Source organism: Vicugna pacos, chromosome 12, assembly GCF_048564905.1.
Source record: "Vicugna pacos chromosome 12, VicPac4, whole genome shotgun sequence".
NCBI classification, from domain to species: domain Eukaryota; kingdom Metazoa; phylum Chordata; class Mammalia; order Artiodactyla; family Camelidae; genus Vicugna; species Vicugna pacos.
Genome location: NC_132998.1, coordinates 55,033,916 through 55,057,764, shown reverse-complemented (window position 1 = coordinate 55,057,764; position 23,849 = coordinate 55,033,916). Strand labels below are relative to the sequence as shown.

The window sequence follows — 23,849 nt, the reverse complement described above, 5'->3', positions numbered from 1 at the left end:
TTTAGTATGTGCCAAGCATTGTGAGCAGTGCTTTCTCGGCATTGTATAATTTATCTTCATAGTAATCCTCTGAGGCAGACACTATTATCACTATTTTACAGATGAAGAAATGGATGCTTTGAGGAAATTTTTTAAATTGGTTCCTATATCAAGTTGTATTAGAGCTGGATTTGGATCTGGGAGAGCCTGATTCCAAACCTCATGTCTTTTATACTATGGCCTGACTGTTGCTAGAACTTTTATTGCCTGGTATAGAAAAAACAGAAAATGTAAGAGATACAATCAAGGGTGGGATACTATACTCAGTGGACGTCTATGGAAGCTACACCTTTCTTTCTTCTCATCCTCATGAACAGGACGATGGTTCTGCAGAATTTTCAGCAACGGTGGGATATAGCCCCTCTCCTGAGAAAGTCCCGTGAGATTAAAAGCAATGACAATTAAAAATGACTATTAGTGACTTTTGTTAATGTGATTACAATAGAGAATTTGAATGGTGACATATTCATAAAAGAGTAAATGATAAAAAGAGTTTAAAAGTAAATGAAGTATTTAATAAAAATAATCCAGGACTAAGCTCCACATTCTATGAGCAAGACGAGAAAGTTGGTGGAGAAGCATTTAGAGGGAAGGGAGTATGCTCACGTCCTCATTATACAAGGGGTCAATCATGGTTTCATTCTTGAAGTTGATAATAAGAAAAATATAATCTCAAATATTTTCTTTAAAGTACAGGGGATTCAACATTAAGTATATACCTACCTCCTCTTTTCAAAGTCCCACTAAAGGAAAAATAACTATAAACAGAATGAGAGAAGGCTCATTAGCAGAAGAAAGAACTGAAAAAACCTGGAAGAAAGAATAAATCTGCCTGAGACCCGCTTTATGGTCCAGCATATTGTCAATTTTAGTAAGTATTCTTCCCCGTATGCCCTTGGAAAAGTATGCATTTTGCAGTTTCTAACTGCATTTTTTATAGGATTTCTAAGATTAAGTAACTGTTATTCCCAATTTACCAAACTGGACGCTAGGATTAAATGTTTTATTTAAAAGCCATTGTGTCTATTCTTAAAGAGTCTACAATCTAGCCCCACTGCCATTCAAATTTTTCAAAACCTAGGTTGCTGAAGGTAATAAAGCCATCTGTAATCTAAAAAGAAGTTAATGTTTTATTTATTCCAGTTTTCCCTCCTAAATAACTATTACGAATCTTAATCGTATCATTAGGGCAAAATAATGCCCTGCTTTTCTTCACTCTGTGAGACATCTCCACTTTGTCTGCTGGCATCCGCCCTCTTTAACCCTCTGCTCTATGTCCTGGAAGTCTGGACAAAGTGGACGCATCCACAATTTCTCTTCCCTCTGGCTTCCAGTAGGCATTTGGCTAATGGGAATCCCAGCAGGGGATCAGAAGGAAGGAGCAGAATGAGATCGGTTAATTTTTCCCCTTACTCCCTTCCTGCAGTTCACCACAGGCAGACTTCATTCTTCAGCTGAAGATCAAGGCACCTGTCAAGGAGCTCTTCTCATGACTTCCTCCTTCCAGGTTCTAGAAACCTCTCCCCTTCAGACTGAGGGCTTCAACTATCCTGGGGTAACACACTAGGTGGTTAGACTGCACCGTCCTCTCATCTTCTTAAGCAGTCCATTTATCAGGCTTGTATCAAATTAGCCTAAGTAGAGTTTGCCATTTATCTCCTGTTGGGATTCTGATTAAAACAATAAATGGTATTGTAAGAGGTCCCGGAATAGAGGCCCTCAATATTGGATTCTGGAATTGAGTGGCTTATGTGTTTGGACTAACATAGGGATGACCTCCTTGCCAAGGGGAGACGGGGTATGCGTGATCCACGGTAAGCGGTGACATGCCACATGGTTATTTGTTTCATCAATAGTGCAGAATAGTGAAGATGAAGGAAAAGTTGTAGGGAAACTAAGGGCTTGTGACACTTTGTTGTCGTGATGATAATGACCACAAATATTGTGAATTCACATGGCCCTGTCTGATGGCCCTAGAAAGTGTTATTTGGGAAAAGGAGACTATGCAAGCTCTAAACACCAAGCTGAGAGCAGAGATGGACAATCAGGAGGCCTCTATTCCATGTCTGAAGAAGCCCCTCATCTACTGCTGTAAGAGGACCAAGCCAAATGTCTCTGTGATAGGTTGCAGGGCTTGTAGCACCACCATCGGCACATTTGGCGCACTCTACACCGTAGGTAAGACATGGTGGGAAAAGTTATGCAATCCTAAGAGATGGGATGAGGACATTTGGCAGACATGGATGAGGCTCAGACTGAAAACTAAATCCTCAGATTCCCGATTCCTCTGAACTTTCTTTGTCTACAGAAGCATCTCTACCCCCGTGCTTTCCTCCTCCCCAGCCACCAGCAACACCCTTGCCATCTGAGGGGCAATTGCTTTGGAAGCAGATGCTGATTATCTCAGGAATCACTGCCAGAACATCTCATTGTCTCCAGGACATAACCAGAACCAATGCAGCAACGACTGTGAAGTACAAGGCCTGTCCTACAAGAGAGCTTATTTATCAGGAAAGTCTCAGGGTCATGGGAAGCATGTGTGGGACCGAATTACAGGGGTGCTCATTCAAGGAGGATAGAGTAGTAAGTTCTAATGAGATAAATTCATGGACAAGGAAGCATCCTTCTAGGATTTGGGACTTAATGTGTTAATTAGGCCAGATACCCTAGGCAGCCATCATCTCCCAGGTTGGATAATTGAAACTTGGGTTCAAAGAGTGTTAGTTAATAAGATTCAAATACTGGAACTTTTTTTGGGTATATTTCAGAGGAGGAGGTCTGAAGGCTCAGGGAGAAGGGAATGTTAGAACGTGTCTATCATGTGTAGTCAGTCAGACTGTCTCTAACCATACACTCACAAACATGGAAGACACATCCTTCTCCAAGACACTAGGAGATCCACTGGTGAGAGGAGCAGCAGCATCTTTGAAGCACACTGTGTTGGCTGTCTTCCGTGGGCTGGAGATTTTGGAATTGGATTTCCTGATCACAATGGAGTTTTAATGGAATCCCAGACTGGCATAAACTAGGTGGCAGCTCTTAACCACTGGAAACAAAGTGGGTGCAGGTACCAGGATAGCTACAGGAATACAGGGTGATCATCAAAATGTTTGGACTCTCAGGGATCTGTGAAGGTGCTTAACTGATAACAGTGTCCTTAAATATAGAGCAATCTATGAAGGTGCTGTCTTACATATATAGTAAAAATTCTAAGGCTACTGGGCAGAAATATGACTTGAGTCCCTACAGTGGGGATTATCAGCCTTTTACTTAGTCCCTAAACCTAAGCCAATTCACATGCCCACAATCTAACAACTGTGGGTGAGACTGGCCCTCCTTGAAGAAAAATCCTGCAGTGTTTTTTCCACGTGTATAATGTGAATCTTCCCCAAAACCTTCTCCAAGGGTACCTGTAGCCACATATCAGCCTGATTAAACTGGAAAAAAAAAGATAATACCTACATCTTCTATGGCCATTAGATGCTGGGTCTCAACTGATGCTAATATGCAGAAAACTGAAATGTCATCACGGTCCACCCCTCAGGGTGGGGCCTTACAGAGATAAGATAACATATGGGATCTTGGCTTAAGGATGTCTTACAAAGATCCTGTAGCCCCAACACCGAACTGTCATTTCCCCCCAATCCTGGAATATATATATATTTTATCCTGATTAGCAGGAAGTATCAAACACCCTGCAAACCTTCCTAAGATATACCCGCATGAGACGGTGGAAGACAAATCCTGATAAATTTCCAATGCCTATCACACTGATGTAGTTTCTAGGGTCCAGTGGCCCTATGCTTGTCGGCGTTCTGCCATTGAAGTCAGAGCGTGCTTGCTGTGCCTTTAGTCATTCACCACGAAGAAAGCAGCAGAGCACTTGGTGGGTCTTTTGTGCTTTGCAGGCAACATACATCGCATTTGGCCATGCTCCTCTGATCCACTTATTGAGTAACTCATAATGGTGACAGTTCTGAATAGGGCTTAGAGCAAAATCAGGTTCTGTAACAAGTCAGTCTGTGGTGCAAAGTGTAAAGAGCTTTTTTGATGCTGCAAGCCTGAATGGTATTGGAAACATTGACAGCAAAGTGATACTGTATGGAGCCTCTGGCAAACCCCCAAAGGTGCTTGACTCCTAGGGTTTTTAATGAGGGCTTCTTCTGTGACAATTATTCTCTATTTGTAAAGCGGCTCCTGGACCCAGGTAGAAGCTGAATGTCTAGCCATGAGACACCGAGTAGCTGTGGGACCTGAGAGGCTCATCATGACCTCGATGTCACCTGATTCACTGGAGCATGACATTGGCACGCACAGTAGCATTTCACTATAAAGTACATGTGGAATACTTGAGGCCAGGCCTGAACTGTTCTGGAGACACAAGTAAGCCACGTTTACAGATGGTAAGACTCCTCTGAAGCTCATCTACTGCCTTCATGAGGAGTTCCCTATGACCTATGACCAGTTAAGGGAAGAGGGGAGAGTGTGGGTCTGGCTTAATAATGGGTCTGCAAAGTATGAGAGAATAAGCTGGAAGCGGGTGGCTGCTACAGTTCAGCCCCAGTCTGGGACGACTCCAAAAGCAATGGAGGAAAGTAGTCCAATGGGGAGAGCCTCAGGCACGGCACCTGGTTGTCCAGCTCATGGGGAAGGAAAGATGGCCCTAGCATCAGATCTACATGGACTCATAAGCAGTGGCTAATGCGTCGGCTGGCTACCTGGGGTTAAGAACAAAATTGGAAGCAGGGGAGGGTATAGCATGCACGAGGTCCTGGGTTCAATCCCCAGTACCACCTCTAAGAATAAATAAATAAATAAACCTACTTACTGCCTCCCCCCCACCCCCAAAAGAACAAAATTGGAAGAATGGGGACAAAGAGATCTGCAAGGAAGGATAGACCTAGGCCTCCAAGTATAGGCAGAGAGACATTTACATCCTACGTGAATTCCTGTCTGTGGGCATCCACTGCAGAGGAAGCTTTGATAAATCAGGTGGACAAAAAAGAATGTTTTATGGATGTCAGTCCATAGACACTCTAGGGTTTGCTCAATGGGCCCACATACAAAGTGGTACCCATGACAGCAGAGATGGAGACCATCATGATCTCAGCATCATGGACTTCCCCTTATCAGTCCTGGCTTGGCACACCCTCCTTCACAGGTAGGGTAAACTTTTGCTGTAACAGAGTTGGGCACAAATTCCAAATATGGATTTACCTTATCTGCCCAAACTGATGTTAGCACCAATGTTCTTAGCTCAAAAGTACCTTATGCTTTATCCTTACCATGATGTCTGAAATACCATCTACTTTGCCTGAGTAACTCATTTTATAGCAAATAAAGAATAGTCATGGACTCATATCCATGATCTTCACTGTTCTTCCCAGTTTCTCCACTACTCAGAAGCAACTGGCTAGGTAAGATGATAGAATGGTTATTAAATTCTCACTAGGCACCATCTGGGAGCCAGTCCCTGGGTGACTGGGGTCCTAGGCTACAGTATGTGATAAATGCCACCAATCAGTTGCTAAACCACACAGCCAGAATGCATTGGTCCAGGTGGGAATGTGCCCTCACTATGACACCTAATGACCCATTTGAAGAACTTATGCTTCTTGTTCTGGTAAACTCAGGCTGGGTGGGTTTTTAGGTACTACTACCCAAGAGGAAATGTTCCCAGTCATGGTTCTGATGATTTGTAAACTGAGACCATTCTCTGGGCTTTTGGGATTCCTATGTTGAAAAATCAACAGGAAGAGGAGGGAACTGTATACTGGCCAGCAAGATTTACCCCAATGTATCTGTCTATCCATCTATCTATCTACCTATCTATATATCTCCTAGTTAGCAGGAAGTATCAAACACCCCACAAATCTTAATAAGATACATCCACACCAGAAATACCCAGGTTGTCCCTTGGCTTGAAGGAGTCTCAGCTCCTACCAACGTGAACCTCTCCACACCAACATGCTCTTTGCAAGTTCTGGCAATTGTGTCTTTCCTGCACCTCATGAGGCTTAGAGGTGCAACAGCATTTCTTTTACTAGATCTGTGTCATAAATTTTCCTATATTCTGTCCATGACTTTGTAAATCATTGCTTTCCTGGACTTGTCTCAGATTATTCTAACTTGAACTCATCATCTGTTTCCTTCTGGAACCCTGACTGATATACCTACTAACTGTAGGCGAATGTATCATAACTGACTCAATTTCCTTATTGTTATTAATGTTATTCATAGTAATTTATTAGTATAAATTATGCTGCAGAGAATCCCTTGCTAATGGGTCCCTCCCCTTCTGTTTCTCTTCTTACTCCAACATTTAAAAATATTTTTAGATTAGATTCTGAATATTGGAAATACAGCTTTTAAATTATCCCAAATCTTTTCAAGTGTCTTAGTACAAATTATGAAAGTGTTTTGTAAACGTATTACACAAATTCATACTACTCCATGCAGTAGATATGTGTGGCAGTTTCTTTTTTTTAACATTTTTTATTGATTTATAATCATTTTACAATGTTGTGTCAAATTCCAGTGTTCAGCACAATTTTTCAGTCATTCATGGACATATACACACTCATTGTCACATTTTTTTCTCTGTGAATTATCATAACATTTTGTGTATATTTCCCTGTGCTATACAGTGTAATCTTGTTTATCTATTCTACAATTTTGAAATCCCAGTCTATCCCTTCCCACCCTCCACCCCCGCTGGTAACCACAAGTCTGTATTCTCTGTCCATGAGTCTATTTCTGTCCTGTATTTATGCTTTGTTTTTGTTTGTTTGTTTGTGTTTGTTTTTGTTTTTTAGATTCCACATATGAGCGATCTCATATGGTATTTTTCTTTCTCTTTCTGGCTTACTTCACTTAGAATGACATTCTCCAGGAACATCCATGTTGCTGCAAATGGTGTTATGTTGTCGGTTTTTATGGCTGAGTAGTATTCCATTGTATAAATATACCACCTCTTCTTTATCCAGTCACCTGTGATGGACATTTAGGCTGTTTCCATGTTTTGGCTATTGTAAATAGTGCTGCTATGAACATTGGGGTGCAGGTGTCATCCTGAAGTAGATTTCCTTCTGGATACAAGCCCAGGAGTGGGATTCCTGGGTCACATGGTAAGTCTATTCCTAGTCTTTTGAGGAATCTCCACACTGTTTTCCATAGTGGCTGCACCAAACTGCATTCCCACCAGCAGTGTAGGAGGGTTCCCCTTTCTCCACAGCCTCTCCAGCATTTGTCATTTGTGGATTTTTGAATGACGGCCATTCTGACTGGTGTGAGGTGATACCTCATTGTAGTTTTGATTTGCATTTCTCTGGTAATTAGTGATATTGAGCATATTTTCATGTGCTTTTTGATCATTTGTATGTCTTCCATGGAGAATTGGTTGTTTAGGTCTTCTGCCCATTTTTGGATTGGGTTGTTTATTTTTTTCTTATTGAGTCGTATGAGCTGCTTAGATATTCTGGAGATCAAGCCTTTGTCGGTTTCACTTGCAAAAATTTTCTCCCATTCCGTAGGTTTTCTTCTTGTTTTACTTCTGGTTTCCTTTGCTGTGCAGAAGCTTGTAAGTTTCATTAGGTCTCATTTGTTTATTCTTGCTTTTATTTCTTCTAGGAGAAAATTTTTGAAATGTATGTCAGATAATGTTTTGCCTATGTTTTCCTCTGGGATGTTTATTGTATCTTGTCTTATGTTTAAGTCTTTAATCCATTTTGAGTTGATTTTTGTATATGGTGTAAGGGAGTGTTCAAGCTTCATTGTTTTACATGCTGCTGTCCAGTTTTCCCAACACCATTTGCTGAGTTTCTTTACACCTTTACTATTATTGAAAATACTTATTTTATAATAATTTTGCCAATTCTACAGTTTTAAAAATTTGTTCTTTTTTTTAAAGACTATTCTCTTAATTACTAGTGAGCCCTTATCTTTTCCCATATTTGCTTTTTGAATATATTTTCCTCATTTGTGAATATTCTGTGTGTCTGCCCACTTATTGATCTAGGTCTTGATGTTCTTTTATATTAATTGTTATGAGTCATTTATAGAAAAAATTAACACAGTAATATGTGTTGCAACTATTATTTCAATCTGGTTTTAGCCTTTGAATGTCCATGTGTCAAGATTTAAAAAATTATATTGTAAATAGTTGAATCTCTTCATCTTCTCCTTTGTGCTTTATTCTATTGCTCTAAGCTTGGAAATTTCTTACTTCTCTGGAGATTGGATTCTTATTCACTTCTCTTTTTTCTCTAGTTTTTCTAAGATTTGATTTTTTTTGTATTTAATTCTTCAATCCATCTGGAATTGATTTCTCTGCATGATGTGAAGTAAGGGCCTAAAATTGATTTTTCCCCCCTAAATTGCTACCTAGAAGTCTCAGCACCATTTATTAAATAATCCTTCCTTTTCTCATTGATGTGTGATGTCTCCTTTACCACGTATTAAATTCTCATACATACTGGAATCTATTTCTGGGCTATTTTGTTCCATTGATCTGTCTGTCTAGTCCTGTGCCAGCAGCACACTAGTCAAAAAGAACTTCTTTAGACATGTTTGGAATAAGAAGATTAGCAAGGAAGAGACAGGCTGACCGTTTGAGGCCAGTTGTAAAATTCTGATATTACGATGAGAAAATTACACTCTGTTTTTTTTCTCCTTTATCTCTGTTTCTTTCAGGGAAACAGCTCATTAAAGAAGAAAAGGCAAATATTAGTCAGCAGAGTATTAGAAGCTCAAAATGGGTGAAAAGTTGTGAAAAAAAAAGAATAACATATTTCATTTACCTTTTTAAAATGAGCATAAGTCTTCTGGCCTAAGTAAGTTGTGGGTGTCTTCCACCGCTCAGGAATTATGCCTGAACTTTAAATTCATGACCTTCTGTAATCCTCAGATAATTCCTTTGTGGGACACATGTCATTATCCTTATTTATCATGTCTTCAGAATTTCTCAGGTCTCTGCATCTCAACCAGGATTCAAAACAGACTCCCCAGGAGATGAGATCAAGACGTCAGGGTAGGAAGACCCTGAGCTCATCTCCTCCTATGAACACATCAGAACTACATATAGAGCAACTCCTGCTGAGAATGACCTGAAGACTAGCAGAATGGCTCTTCTACAGCCAAGGCTGTAAAGAAAAAACCACATGGAGTTTTGTAGGAGGGGAGGAAAAGCAGTCTATTCAGGACACACACCTCTAGCACATGACCCAAAAGAGGAAGTGGGTATCACAGGTGCAGGTTTAAGGATTCTCCTTAAGGAGTGAGGAGTTCTCAGCTCTGACATAGATGGTGGGAGGATGAGCCCCCTCAACTTGTTTGAAAACCAGTGGGGCTTACCAGGCGTCTATGAGGAACTGAGACTCCACGCTTGAAGAGCATGGGCACAGACTTGTTTGCTCCCAGTTCCAGGAGAGGCAGTAGTTTGGAAACTGCCTGATGATGCTCTGGCTGGCCTGCCAGGACCACCCCAGCATACCTCCCAGCCCCCATCAGGCTTCTGCTTCAGCCACTCCTGCTCCAGTACTGCCCCTCCCTAAGGAGGAGGCTGCCATTGCCATCATGTGCAACATGTACACTGGGGGAAAAAGCCAATCCAGCTAAAAAATGTGGCTCCAAACTCAGCCACTGACCAAGGTGGAGACTGCCATCACACAGGAGAGAAGCCCAAGGCCTCCGAGATGCTGCTTCAGCCCCTCTGGCTCTGGTCCTGCCCCAGAAGAGAGCACTGACTGCCAATGAGCTAAGGAGAACCCCTGACTCTGACATGGCTCTGCTTCTAGCCCCTTTGACTCCAGCCCCACCCACTGTCAAGGCAGCAGCTGCTACCACACCCCAAGAGAAGATGCATTCCATGCTCACTGCAGATCCAGCTCTCCTGCCAAAGCTGCTGATCACATGCAGACTGCATAGGGATGCTCCCACGGAGATATGTAACTATTTTGCCTAATTTCATAGAGACAAATAGAGAAAGTAAAACAAAATGAGAAGACAGAGGAATATGTTCAAATGAAAGAACACGATAAAACCCCAGAAAAAAATCTAACAAAAATGGAGGTAATTTACCTGATAAAGAGTTCAAAGCAACAGTAATAAAAATGCTCAATAAACTTGGGGAAAGAACAGAGAAACACAATGAAAACTTCAGCAAAAAAAAAAAACTAGAAAATATGAAAAAGAATCAGTCAGAGCTGAAGAATATACTACTTGAGATGAAAAATATACTAGAAGGAAATGACAACAGATTAGGTGATACAGAATGCATAAGTGACCTGGGAGATAGAACAGTGGAAATCACTAAATCAGAACAGCAAAAGGAAACAAAAAAATTTTTTTAAATAAGGATATTTTAAGGGACCTCTGAGAAAACATCAAGCATACTAACATTTGCATTATAGGGGTCCCAGGAGGAGAAGAGAGAGAGAGAGAAAAAGGCAGAAAATGTGTTTGGCTGAAAACTTCCTATTTACAATTGTATCAAAAAGAAAAAAGTACTGAGAAATAAATTTAACCAAGGAGGTGAAAGACCTATGTTCTGAAACGTATAAGACCTGATGAAAGAAACTGAAAACAATACAAAGAAATGGAAAGATATCCCATGTTCATGGATAAAAAAAATTAATATTGTTAAATTGTCTATACTACCCATAGCAGTCTACAGATTTAATGCAATCCCTATCAAAATACCTGTGACATTTTCCACAAAACTAGAACAAATAATCCTAAAATTTGTGTGGGACCACAAAAGACCCTGAATAGCCAAAGCAATTCAGAGGGGGAAAAACAACAACAACACTGGAGATATCATCCCCCTTGACTTTAGATTATACTACAATGCTACAGTAATCAAAACAGTATGATACTGGTACAAAACAGTCACCTAGATCAACAGAACAAAATGGAGAACCCCAAAATAAACACAAACATATATGATCAATTAACCTACAACAAAGGAGGCAAGAATATACAATGGGGGAAAATACAGTCTCTTCAATAAATGGTGTTGGGAAAACTGGACAGCTACATATAAAATAATATTAGAACATTTTCTCACACCATATACAGAAATAAACTCAAAATGGATTTGAGACCTAAATGTAAGACCTGAAACCATAAAACTCCTAGAAGAAAAAAAAGACAGTATACTGTGACATAGGTCTTAGCAATATTTTTTTTTGGATCTGTCTCCTCAGGCAAGAGAACAAAAGCAAAAATAAATGGGAACCAATCAAACTTAAAAGCTTTTGCACTGCAAAGGAAACCATCAGTAAAATGAAAAGGCAACCTACTGAATGGGAGAAAATATTTACAAATGATATATATGATATAGTGATTTTAAGCTGCTAAGTTTGTGGCAGTTCGTTACAGAAACAATGGAAAAACGAATATACAGACACACCTTGGAGATACCACAGATTTAGTTCCAGATCACAAAATTAAGCACATATTGCAATAAAGAGAGTTACACAAAATTTTTGGTTTCCCAGTGAATGTAAAAGTAATGTTTATACTCCATGTTAGTCTTTAAGTGTGCAATAACACTGTGTCTAAAAACAATGTAAATACCTTAATTAAAAATAATTTATTGCTAAAAAATGCTAAACATGATGTGAGCCTCCAGTGAGTCGTAGTGATGACATCAAAGATCACTGATCACAGATTTCCAGAACAAATACACTAATAATAAAAAAGTCTGAAATATAGCTAGAATGCCCAAAATGTGACAGAGACATGACATAAGCAATTGCCATTGGAAAAATGGCACTGATACACTTGCTGGATATAGAGTTGCCACAAATCTTCATTTGTTAAAAAAAACACAGTATCTGTGAAGCATAGGAAAGTGAAATGCAATAAAATGAGGTTTGCCTGTACTTGGTCAATGTGCCGTGATAACCTGGTAACAACAACAACAATTTATTTCAAGTTTGCTATGTACTGAGTTTACAGAACTTCTTTCAATTAATCCTCATCCCAGCTCTATGACCTAGGTTACAAGTTGCTCAAAGAAACCTACTAAGTAGTAAAGCCAGGCTTTGAACTCAGCTGAAACCTTCCATTTGATTATAAAATGACCCTACTCCCCACATGTCCATGCACTGGTTCATCAACAACCCCTCGCCTGCAATCACTTTGCAGATTTTTTCAAAATAGATGCCACACTTGGTGAGCAATAACTGCAGTCTTGCCTTTGCTAAGGAATACCACGGGGGCTGTAGGCATGCCGTCCTTTAGCTCCATCTTCCCCAAACTCCCCTTCAAGGCTGCACTGGCTCCCAAACACCTGGGTCCCTCCCTCTACTCCTTCTCCATTTCCTTAGCCCCAGTCATCAGCACCACTTATTTAGCATTTAGTGCCATGTGGCTTTATGACAATTCCCTTTTATTTTATTTCTTCTATTTCTACCCCCAGTAGAAGGAAGTATTCCCTACGAGGGAAGGAACTTTTCTGTTATGGTCCCTGCTAGGTCCCAGGCACCTAGAATAATTGTTGATTCATTAGAGATATTCAATACATTTTTGTTGAATGAATAGACAAATGAACTTGGACTCTGCTCACCTCTTTCATTCAAATTATGTTGATCGGATCCATTTCAAATCAATTTCTTCCAGAGTTCTGCATGACCTTCCACTTTCTACCATATCTGAGCTTCATGGAAGTCACGCAGAAGATGAAATGCTGGAGTTTTCCCTTTTAGCTGTTAGTGCTCCAGCTATGAAAGGGACATGCCATTTATTGATTAATTGCTTTGTTTCTAGTGTTTATTAGATATTTTACATATATGCACTATTTCGTGTAACCTTCATGCTACCATATGAGGTCAGTGTTACAGTTCCCATTTGACCAATGAAGAAATTGAAGATCACCTGGGCTCATATTTAGAAGGAACCCTAATTCAAAAAGGCACCTGCACCCCAATGTTCATAGCAGCACTATTTACAATAGTCAAAACATGGAAACAACCTAAATGTCCATCAACAGATGACTGGATAAAGAAGTTGTGGTATATTTATACAATGGAGTACTACTCAGCCATAAAAATGACAATATAATGCCATTTGCAGCAACATGGATTTCCCTGGAGAATGTCATTCTAAGTGAAGCAAGCCAGAAAGAGACAGAAAAATACCATATTATATCACTCATATGTGGAATCTAAAATAGAAGACAAATGAACTTATATATAAAACAGAAACAGACTCACAGACATAGAATACAGACTTGTGGTTGCCAGTGGGGAGAGGGGCGGGAAGAGATAAACTAGGAGTTTGAGATTTGCAGATACTGACAGGTATATATAAAATAAATAAACAAGTTTATACTGTATAGCACAGGGAAATATATTCAATATCTTGTAGTAGCTCATGGTGAAAAAGAATATGAAAATGAATATATGTATATTCATGTATGACCGAAGAATTGTGCTATACACCAGAAATTGATACAACATTGTAAACTGACTATAACTCAATAAAAAAAAGAAATTGAAGATCAGAGAAGCCAATTCAGGGTTACTTGCCTAATAGTGGCTTTGACTGTCATTCAGATATTTCTCAACACAAAGCCCGTGTCTTTCCACTACAGCATGACCACTAGAATGTCAGTTATATGAAAATAAGCTCTTGGTTATTGTTTATTCCTCTATCTTTGGTGCTTAGCACATAGTTGGAGATCAAATGCACATTTATTGAAATAAATCAATGAATCAAAGAACAAATGAATGAATCCTGCCTCTTCTCTAGTTCTGCTTTAGAGGAAAAGACTTTATCTTTCATCCAAGTAGCTTTGATTTAGATTCTACTATACATGGTTTAGCACACTTTCTATTTCCTTCTTGACTTAATAGGGGTATTAGCATATTGGAATTGGAAGAGTTCTTAGAAGGTAGTTTTTCAGCTTCCCATCAATGTAGAAATCTTTTTTATAGCCTCCTGGACAGATGGTTGGCCAGTCTCTGCATGAACACCTCCAATGATGGAAGACAGAAGAGCACAGGATGCAGCCTGTTTCATTTTGTAGGCAGTTCTGTTGATTAGAAACATTTTCAATTGATTTAACTGGATTCTGCTGTGTCAGTAAGGATTCTCCATGTTTCAAGAAATGGAAAGTACAATTGAAGTTGGATTTTTAAATAATGAGGCTTTTTCAACTCAGTAATTGAGAAAGTCGGCCTTAGGGTGAGTTTCAGGTATAGTTTGAGTCAGAAATCCATAGTGTCCCCAGGATTCTGTTCCATTTCGCAGGAATTCTCCTCGCCCTGACATCTTCCATGTGTCAGCACCCTCCTCAGGCTGCTTTTCCTTTGTAATAAGGAAAAAAAAAAAAAGAGCAGTTCTAGGGTCTTCTAGCCACACACCATCATTACACAGAGGAAGAGAGAAAGAGCTCTTATTCCAGCCAATCAAGCAAAAGACATGAGGCTTACTCTGACTAGATGGGCTTAAGACCTAATAATTCATGGGGCCAGGATAGTGAAATATGGTGGCGGACTGAACCCAAGTCAAGTGCTCCAAGACTATGGGAAGGCGAGCATAATGAACACAGTTGGCAGCTCTACAGCCCTTCTAACCTTCCAGCAGAAACCAGATTTTATTCGTGTCCATTTTACTCACTGTCCACGCAGTTCATGTGACCCAGAGGAAGACACTCTATCCCTGGGCCAGTTTCATGGTTAATTCCTGATTAGCCTAACGCGATCAGTGCATGGAACTCCCCTGGTGACTGCTATTGGCTTGGGGTTGCACCATACCCTAAGGTGAACCAATGAGATAAAGAGGATTGTATCCTGTGCTTAGAGAAGGGGCTTTCCTCTCTCCTTGAGGAAGATAAGTAGGAAAGTGTATAGTCCTGATTGCCACCAGCAGCTGTTTTGTGACAAAAACAGTGGTCAGACTTAGAATGAAGTTACTGCTATTGGTAGCAAAACAGAGAAGGAAGGGACCTGGCTACCAGCAATGCTGTCGAGCTCCTGGCAGTGCCCTGCCTGGACCCTTCCCCACCCACGACTCCTGATACCCTGATTATTTAACTGCTGAGTTGGGATTTCCACTTGTGAAATCAAAATTGTCTTTGCTGACACAGGCAGAATGGATGTTGGAGAGGCTATCAATAGGCTGGTACAACCTCATGGGCTTCCTCTGTCAGCTATCCATCAGCTCAAAATCTGAAGAATTTAAGAATGAGTGCCCTGCAAGATGGTGCAATCCTTTAAGTCAGGTAACATGCCTACCCTAGAATTCTATCCTTCAGGCTTATTCCCAGGCCATTTGATAAATTCCCATGTGACATGGCATCCAGGCACTTCATCACGTTGGTAATCCTCCTGCACAAATATAACGAAGCTTACAGAACTGAACACCACACTCCAGATGTGGTCTGGTCTCTTTGGGTACAGGGAGACTGTTACATTCTATATACATGGCTCAGCTTGGTGTAATGGGAAGAAAACTGGAGTAAGTGTGATTGTAATGGATTCAAGTGCAGGATCCACCCACTGGAAGCAATTCTTTTAACTACACTGAGACTCAACTTCCTGTTTGATAAAGTGGGGAAAATAATCCCTGTTTACCTCAGAGTGCTGCTATGCAAATCAGGTGAAATAACAGATATAAAAATTTCTTTGTAAATTGTAAAACTCTTTGAATGGAAGAAATGATGATTAATGTGTCTTAAGATGGTGTCAGCTTCCTTCGGCAGTTGTATCACAGTGTTTAATTATACCCTGCCTTGTTTCAGAAAGAATTTCAGGCGTCTTACAAGAGAACATAAAAAAGACAAGATAGCATAAATTAGAAACAAAATTTAAAAAGAGAGGAAAAAAACAGTGCAGCCAGGAAGCAGACATTGAAAATCTGGCTCAGAGTAGGCACTGAGTCAACATTTTTTCAATGAATATTGGAGTTGGTCAAAAATTTTCCTCCAAGCTTTCTAGAAGCCTGTGTGATTACAGAAATTAAGTCTGTTAATGCAATTCTCAATGCCCATGAAGTAAAAATGAACGTAGCCTCTCTGTTGGTAGCTTTCCTGGACTTCCTAGCTGGGAAGGCACACTGTCATCACATTCACATGAGTAGCTCAAAACTCATATTTACATTAACTACACTAGCACATTGTGGAACTCAAACCTCTGAGATGTGGCTCTGCACACCTGCCCTATGAAACTTTTCACTGGGTTTCTCCTTGACTAGCTTCCAGGCTATATTCACAGTCGAAGGACCATGGATACCCTTTCTTTCCACCATGAGAGCATCCTTGTGCATGTCCCCATTCCCAGTCCTGAAGCCCCAGGTGCCCAGTGGTTAGAAGGAAGAAGAGGTTCTATTCTCATCCAGATCAGGGACCACCTTCTGCATCCACATTCCCACCCCCACGATCTACAGCTTCTCATTAGATTGGCAGATTGTCCCCTGCTTTCAGGGAAGCCCAACCCCATGTGTAGGGATAGGACTTTGCTCTCTGGCCCCCAAAAGACAACTACATCAACATGCAAGGCTTCCAACTTAGAACCATTCCCCAGTCACACTGTGTCCACTGTGTTCAGGTTGAACCTTGCTCTTCACAGCTGACTTACACGTTCCCTCCAGTCTGAGGGGAAGGCCAGACCTGCTTCCCCAAAAGACAGGTTTGTTGAATGAAAGCATGAACAAAGGGTATGTACAGCTTAAAGCAACTCTTCTCAGTTGCATTCCTGTGGTTGAAGTGCTCAAATCTGTCAAAATGGACCTGGTATTTACTGAATTATTTTATATAGGTTTCACTTAATATTCAAAAACATGCTGCAAATAAATGTCCACATAAAGAAAATGAAGATTAGAGTCAACAGTAACCCTTCTAGGATGATAGAACAAGTGGGCAGCAGCCTGAAAGTTCGGATTCAGACTGGCCGACCTGTAAATCCTATCACTTAACCCGGCATTACTGCAGCCACGTAGGAGCTACGTGATTAAAAGAAGAGATGTATTAATTCAACAAACATCCATTGAACTCACACTGTGTGCTAAGCCTGTATCTGGCCCTTCAGCTCGATAACTTATCTTTCATTAATGAATTTACTAATTTTTCCAATAAAATCTTTATTCTCTTATTTCAAGCAGAACAGAGCTTCCTATTTGAGTTTCTCCTTCAAGGATATTGCCTAAGACCTGGGACCAAAATGCCAGGTACCCCATGAATGCAAAAACGTTAAACAGAGGGAACACAGGAATTCCTCCCTCCCTCCCCCAATGCTGCACTACTTAATTTCTATATTATTCCACATTTAAGTAGCCTGGGGACTTCCTTTCAAAGCCTCACACAACTGCTGCTGGTCCTGGAATTTATCATGGTTTGCTCTGTCTTGTGTGGTCTGTCATCTGCACTCAGGGACCTCCATCTTTGGTTTTCCTATTAGGGAAGGCAGTAGCGTCTGTCACTGCCCCGCCAGTGCTGACTGAGGCCCTTTGGAGTCTGTTTCTGAGAAGCACACAGAGGGTGCGATTTTATTAGTTTCCCAGGGCCAGAGAGTGAGTCAGAGAGAGAGGGCAGGTCCCTGAAGCCCAGACAGTATCTGCACGAGAATGTGTTTGTTGGAGGTGTGCAGCCAAGAGTGTGTAAATCTGCCAGTTAGTGGAAAATGAATACAAATCAGCCCTCATTTGTATTCATTGATTCCACAAGCTAGCTGGTTTGAGAGGCTGCAGGGCGTAGAACACTCCAGACAGGGAAGGAAAAGCCTGGCTTCTTGTCTCTGCTGCGTCGCTAACTTACAAGTGAACTTGGGCACATTATTTGCTGGCTGAGCTCAGAGTCTCCCTCGGAAAGCCAGGTTCATTAATAACTGCCCATCTGCAGAACAGCGGTGTCCTCCTGGGTCAGAGAGGCTCATCCTTGAACCCCAGCTCCATCACTTGCTAGGTGTGTACCACTGAGCATATGGCTTGAACCTCTGAGCCTCGGTTTCCTCATCAGAACAGGGAGTAAGGATACATACTAGCTAACTCACCACGCCAGTGTGAAGCTTAAAGGAGGTAGGGCATGTGCAGTCTTTAACACAGAATGTGGCACATGATGTCAGTGGTTCTCACCAGTATTATGCTCTTATAGGATGCTCGTAAGTAGCAAATGAGACTTTACGTGTACTTCCATTTGATACAACCCCATGCAGTAATTGTAATTATATATGAACAATAAAAACTACATTAGGGGTTTAAAGGATCATTGATATTAAGCTGTACTCAGCAACAGATTGAGATAATAGAAACATCTATCTTTAGACTAACAGGATTCTAGAGACGATCTGATCCTGCGCTCTTGTTCTATAGGTGAGAATACTGAGACACGATGAAACAGAATTACTTGTTAATATCCAGAGCTGATCAGGGGCAGATTCGGGCTGGAAACCAGATCTTATGACTCAGCATATGGCTGGAGTCCCATCTGTTCCATTTTACATACCAGGAAGCCAAAGTTGGAGGGACTGAATGAATTGCCCGTGGTCACAAAGCAAAGTAGCGATGGGTCTAGGACTCATATTTCTAATAGATCGCCTTTATGGAGTGCTTTGTAGTTGCCAAGCATTGTTCTCAGTGCTCTGCGTGTATCAAAAAATTTAATCCTCCCTACAAGCCTATGAGTTATCATTGGAAATCCTATTTTTCAGATGCAGGGATGGAGACACCGAGAGGTTGAGTAAATTGCCCAAGGGTGCACAGGAGGCAACTACATTAGAACACAGACTGTCTGGATTCTGAGTCTGCACAGTTCCTCTCCACAGTGTTCTGAGTCCCTCAACTTGACCCTGTTACTTTTTTCCCTCTCAAATACCAATATGTTTGAGCTCTAGTTGGGGAAATAGCATATAAAGATAAAGAACAGTATCAGTGGCAATATACAAGCCAGTCACTGGGTGATGGAGAGTGTATCTGCATGGAGGCTAAGGAGCCCATGGATAGCATGGTAAGTTTCAGCGTTATTAGGACCTCTCTGATGATTGCATGGGCCCCAGCGAAGCTAACACTAAACAGCTATAACCCACACGAGGATCAGTAGAAGTGTCTGCAGTTCAAGGGTCACCATATCTGAAGGAGAGTTCTGAGGTGGCATCCTGGACCAAAGACCTGCATCCCACTGGGGATGGAGACTGTCTTGCCCGCCACTACATATCCTAGAAAAACCACTGCTGGACCAGCATTGGCATCACTGCAGCAATTCATGGGCTCATGAGACAACGTGGGTCCAATTCAAGGTTAATCCTGTATGAAGCAAGAGCAGGGAAAAATGGAGGCTCACCTGCTGGTTGGATTCTCGAGTTCTCTGCAAATCATCTGCAAACCGGGCTGCTTCCTTTGTGCTGATTAAGCATTCTCGGACCATTCAGGAGCAACGGAGAGGGCCCCCTGCAGGAAACTCTGGGCTTCTCGGCAATCTGGGCATATAGGAAGCTTGAGAAATATTAAAAGAGATGTGACTTTATTTGTTCTGCAACAAGTTACATGAAATAATAGCAGGGACATTTAATGAAAACTTACGATGCTCCAGGCGCAGTATCAAGTAATTTACATAATTTAACTCCTTTCATCTTCACCTTGTGAAGGAATAGGCTGTATTATCCACATTTTACACACAAGGTGTCTGAGCCCCAAGAAACAAAATCCACTTGTGCAAATGCTATCCCTTCCCAAGGTGAAACACAGCCATGCTTGGAAGATAGAGGCAGAAATACTGTAGCAGACACGCTAGATTATAAGATGTGCAGGTATTTTTGTGAGTTCTCTGGCATAGAATGAGCTAAATCATCAATATGTCTTACTTTTGAAAGAGAAGGTTTAGTGGAAGAAACTGGTGTTCAAATGGAAGGAGCAGCGCTCCTGAGCTCCTGGGCTGCCAGGTGGATTTGGCCAAGTTGATCTTCTTTCTAGTCTGAGAGCAGCCCAGCTGGAAAACCAGGCACAGCACTAGAGCCTTTTTCTGAAAACCAGATCTCATAACTGAGCCAGGCTTTGTCCCTGGGGGAAAAATCGCCACAAAATGAGAGGCAGGAAGCATCCTTTGTTAACTGCCAGAGCTGTTCCAGGGCTGTGTGAAAATGTGCTAGGAGGCAGCGCAATTAGCAAATCCCGACACCAGTGACTGCTTCTCTCCTGGGCAACATGTGTGTGGGAGCCCACATCTGCCAGCTCACCTCGCCCAGCCAGGACGGAGGCTGTGCAAACTCTGCTGCCCACACACTCCACGCCAGGTGCATTTGACAGAGCCCTGCCCTCCACCCCCGCTGAGGGCTGTGTGGCATGGCCGTCTGGGGGAAGGAACCAGTCTGAAGACCCCAGGTGGCTGCTGCTGCCACCTGAACCCCTTGCCCGTCAATAGTGACCTTGGCCCAGAAGACAAAATAAACACAGTAAGTGAGATTAAAGTGGACACTGAGCATATTAGAATGTCTTTGCTGCCAGGTGCCTGCAAAATTTGTTTGTTCAACGAAATTAATAATATTAGCCACCCGCGACCGAGCAGGGGAATTCAGTGTCAGTTCCTCTTCCAGGTACTTTGTGCATGTTTGAGACTTACGACAACACAGGGAGGAAGGTGCGACTACACATTCTATTTTATAGATTGGGAAACTGAGGCTCAGAGACGCTAAGTGATTTGGGCAACACCACAACACTGGTAAGAAGCAGAGCCAAGGTAGAATTAGCATTCATCCCAACCCTGAAAACTCTCATTCAAGGGGAGGGTATAGCTCAAGCAGTATAGTGCACACTTAGCATACACAAGGTCCTGGGTTCAATCCCCAGTACCTCCTCTAAAAATAAATAAACCCAATTACTTCCTCCTGCCAAAAAATTTTTTTAAAAAACCTCTCATTCCATATTGCCTTCCCCTCTTTTCCATCCCTGGTAAAGCGAATCCTGAAAGACACACCCCAGGGAGTCAGTCCTTTTTAAAAGGAAGACACAAACACACACCTGCCTATTTCATACAATTTTTATGACTATATATGCACACTCATGACCAGTAACGTCACGGCTTCCTGGGGGGTAATGAACCTAGATTGGAACTCTGGTCAAAGAAGTAAGTCTTGGGAAAAGTAAATTTTGGAATTAAGCAAGAATCTGGGTATACCTTTTCTCTCTGGGCCTTAATTTTATCGTTAAAGCCAGTGGGCAGGACAATGCGGTATCTGAGGTTCCTTCCACCTCCAAAATGCTGAGACTGGTCAGGAAACCTGTGGCTCAGGCACGCTGAGAGCAAAGGGAACCCAACCGTCCCCAGTGCATGGAGATGAGGTATCAATGTTGAGTCCATTACCCTCCATCCTCCTGCCCCCAAATGGCCTCTTTCTCCTTTTCCATCTGTCCAAATTCTCTCAAACCGATTAATTCCAACTCCTGTGCCAGCTGCTGCCCGAGGCCTTCTATGAGCCCCTGAGCTAGAGGTAGCTTCTTTTTCTTCAAAACCACTTTAGCTCCACCAGCGCATCAGGGTCTCTTCTGGGCTGTTTTGTAGCACAACAAGGTTGAGAATTCCATGTTATTTCCGTACCTGGTCTGGCCGGCAGTTGTGAGCCAAGCAGGTGCCTGGCGGGTGGTTGTGGCTGATGTGGAGGAAGGAGGAGTTGCGTGCAGGGACTTCGGGAGTAGAGAGAAGGGAATGTTTTGTAGGGGCTGAGTGTGAGACTCTGGGGAGATGGACACAAAACAAAACCAAAAAAAAAAAAGTGTTAGGAATTATTGGACATTTTAAAGTAAGACAGCTGGGAAAAAAAATAGATTGCCATTAACTACCTCTTGGCAACCAGACTCCTTGAATGTGGGTCTGTGCAGGGCTGGGTCACATGGAGCAAGGGGATTTATATGGCTTAAACCTATGTTAGCTGACACTGCATGTAATTGCTTATGATGATTTCCCAACCAGATTCTGAATTCACCTGCCTCCCACCCCATGCTTGAGATTTGCACCATGGCCTCTGTTTCCCTTCATGTCAGCTTACTTTTATTCTTACTTTTATTTCTGCACGCAATTCCCTTTCTTTTCACCCTTTGGAAGCAATCTCTCTAGGCTTATCTCAAGCATCACCTTTTCGAAGCCTCCCCGGATATTACAGCCAAGTAGAACCATCCACTCTCTCCAATGCCTGCACTGTTGCCAGGTTAGATACGTACTACGGATGGACGCTATAGACTTTCACCTCCATGATTTACTTGTAGATCTGTCTCCTCCACCACATGGTGAGCAGCTAGAGGGCTGAAACCATACCAGACTACTTTTTAATCTTCAGTAAGATTGCTTGGTAAGTGTTTGTTGAGTTAGCAAAGGTGAGAACTTTCAAGGTACCAAGTTCAGAGTTTTGTATATGATTGATAATACTATCTCACAATTATTCAAGTGTTTACTATTTGCCAGAGAGTATGCCAATGTTTTCAATAGATTATCAGATTTAATCTGTTTAATTCTATAAATAACCATATGAGGTAGGTTCTACTATTGTCACCATTTTACTTTTGGGAAAAATGAGGCTTAAGAGGGAATAAGTATCTAGCTCAAGCCTTTACTACTAGCAACTGACTGAGCTAGGAATCAAAACTAAACTGAACTCTTGTATTCAACTCCAATATTATATTATATCAGAATAGAAGAAATTGAAGGAGAGAACAAATTATTTACTACAGGGGTCAAGTAGTACCAAGGTGTAAAAATAACATGTCTACATTTTAAATAAGCACAATAGGATGCCCTGTTTGGAAAGAGTTGAAAGTCACTGGGATCCAAGTCCTAGCGATATACTGGGCTATCAGGTAACAAGAAAAACTCTATTCTTTTATGTTAGGATAGGAATGTAATATTACAGGAAGAGAACGCTCTCCAAAGCCACAAAGTGCTCAGTTCCCACCTTCTACCTCGACACTTAGGAAATGTTTGACTTTGGTAAAGTCACTTAGTTTTTCTGACCTTCCACTTCTTATAGTCAAATGGAAATGGTAATAGCACGTCCTTCATTCTGCAACTTGTTGTGCAATTGAAGAAAGATAATGGATGTAAAAGACATAGCACAGTGCCTGGCACATAGCAATCATAAGATAGTACTCCAACAAGTACTCAAAGTATGAGCCTGATTTCCAAGTGTACATTTGAGAGCATCTTATGAAGTAGAGGCCTTTCTTAACAGGAGACCCAGAAAAGTTCTGAGGCAAGACTAATCATGTAAGATCTGCAAAGGATTCCCCTTCGAAGGTGAACGTTCACTCCGCCTGCACTAATTCAGGTGAAATGAATGAACATCTTACTTTAGACACACCGCATACATATCTGTATCCTATAAGGTACTTTGTGCACAAAAAGACTTCAACAAATAATTGGCTAGCTGATTCATAATTAGAGAACTTGGATGGCACTCATGGTTGTAGAGAAGTAAATACTGCAGGTTGCTACCTTCACATCTGCTGGCTACCTCCTTCAAGTATTTTTTCTTTTGTGTTACAGAGACTGGAAAACCAACAGTGGCATTTCCTAGACTCCCTTGCAGCTAAGGTTTTGGATATAATTTTGGTTTTGCATTCAGACGTACTTGGGAGCCCTTGAATCAGACCCAAGTTAGTGAGGGAAGGTTGTAACATAGGAGGCACCTTGTTGCTGATATTGACTTTACAGCCTCAGTATGACCCTGGAACCAAGAGTCCCTGCAGTGCCTTCCTGGCCTTCAGCGTCTTTCTTCTGAAATAGGCAGTAGTTCCTCTGGTAGCCAATTCTATGGTGTTATTCCAGAAATCAGTCTTACAGATCAATTCAACAGCCTGCTCCTCTATCTCCCCTAATAATTCCCTAC

The 23,849-nt window shown here is 41.5% G+C and overlaps 1 long non-coding RNA gene across 4 annotated transcripts in view; it reads right to left on the bottom strand.

The window, feature by feature from the left end:
* Positions 1-14,122: 14,122 nt before the first annotated feature.
* LOC140700259 (uncharacterized) overlaps positions 14,123-23,849 on the bottom strand; it is a 432,091-nt gene continuing 422,364 nt past the window's right edge. For all 4 annotated transcript variants that reach the window (XR_012078630.1, XR_012078629.1, XR_012078637.1 and 1 more), the window contains 2 exons: positions 19,319-19,470; positions 14,123-14,352 (listed from right to left, as the gene is read on the bottom strand). This is a non-coding gene — a long non-coding RNA (uncharacterized lncRNA). The remainder of the gene's footprint in view (positions 14,353-19,318; positions 19,471-23,849) is intronic.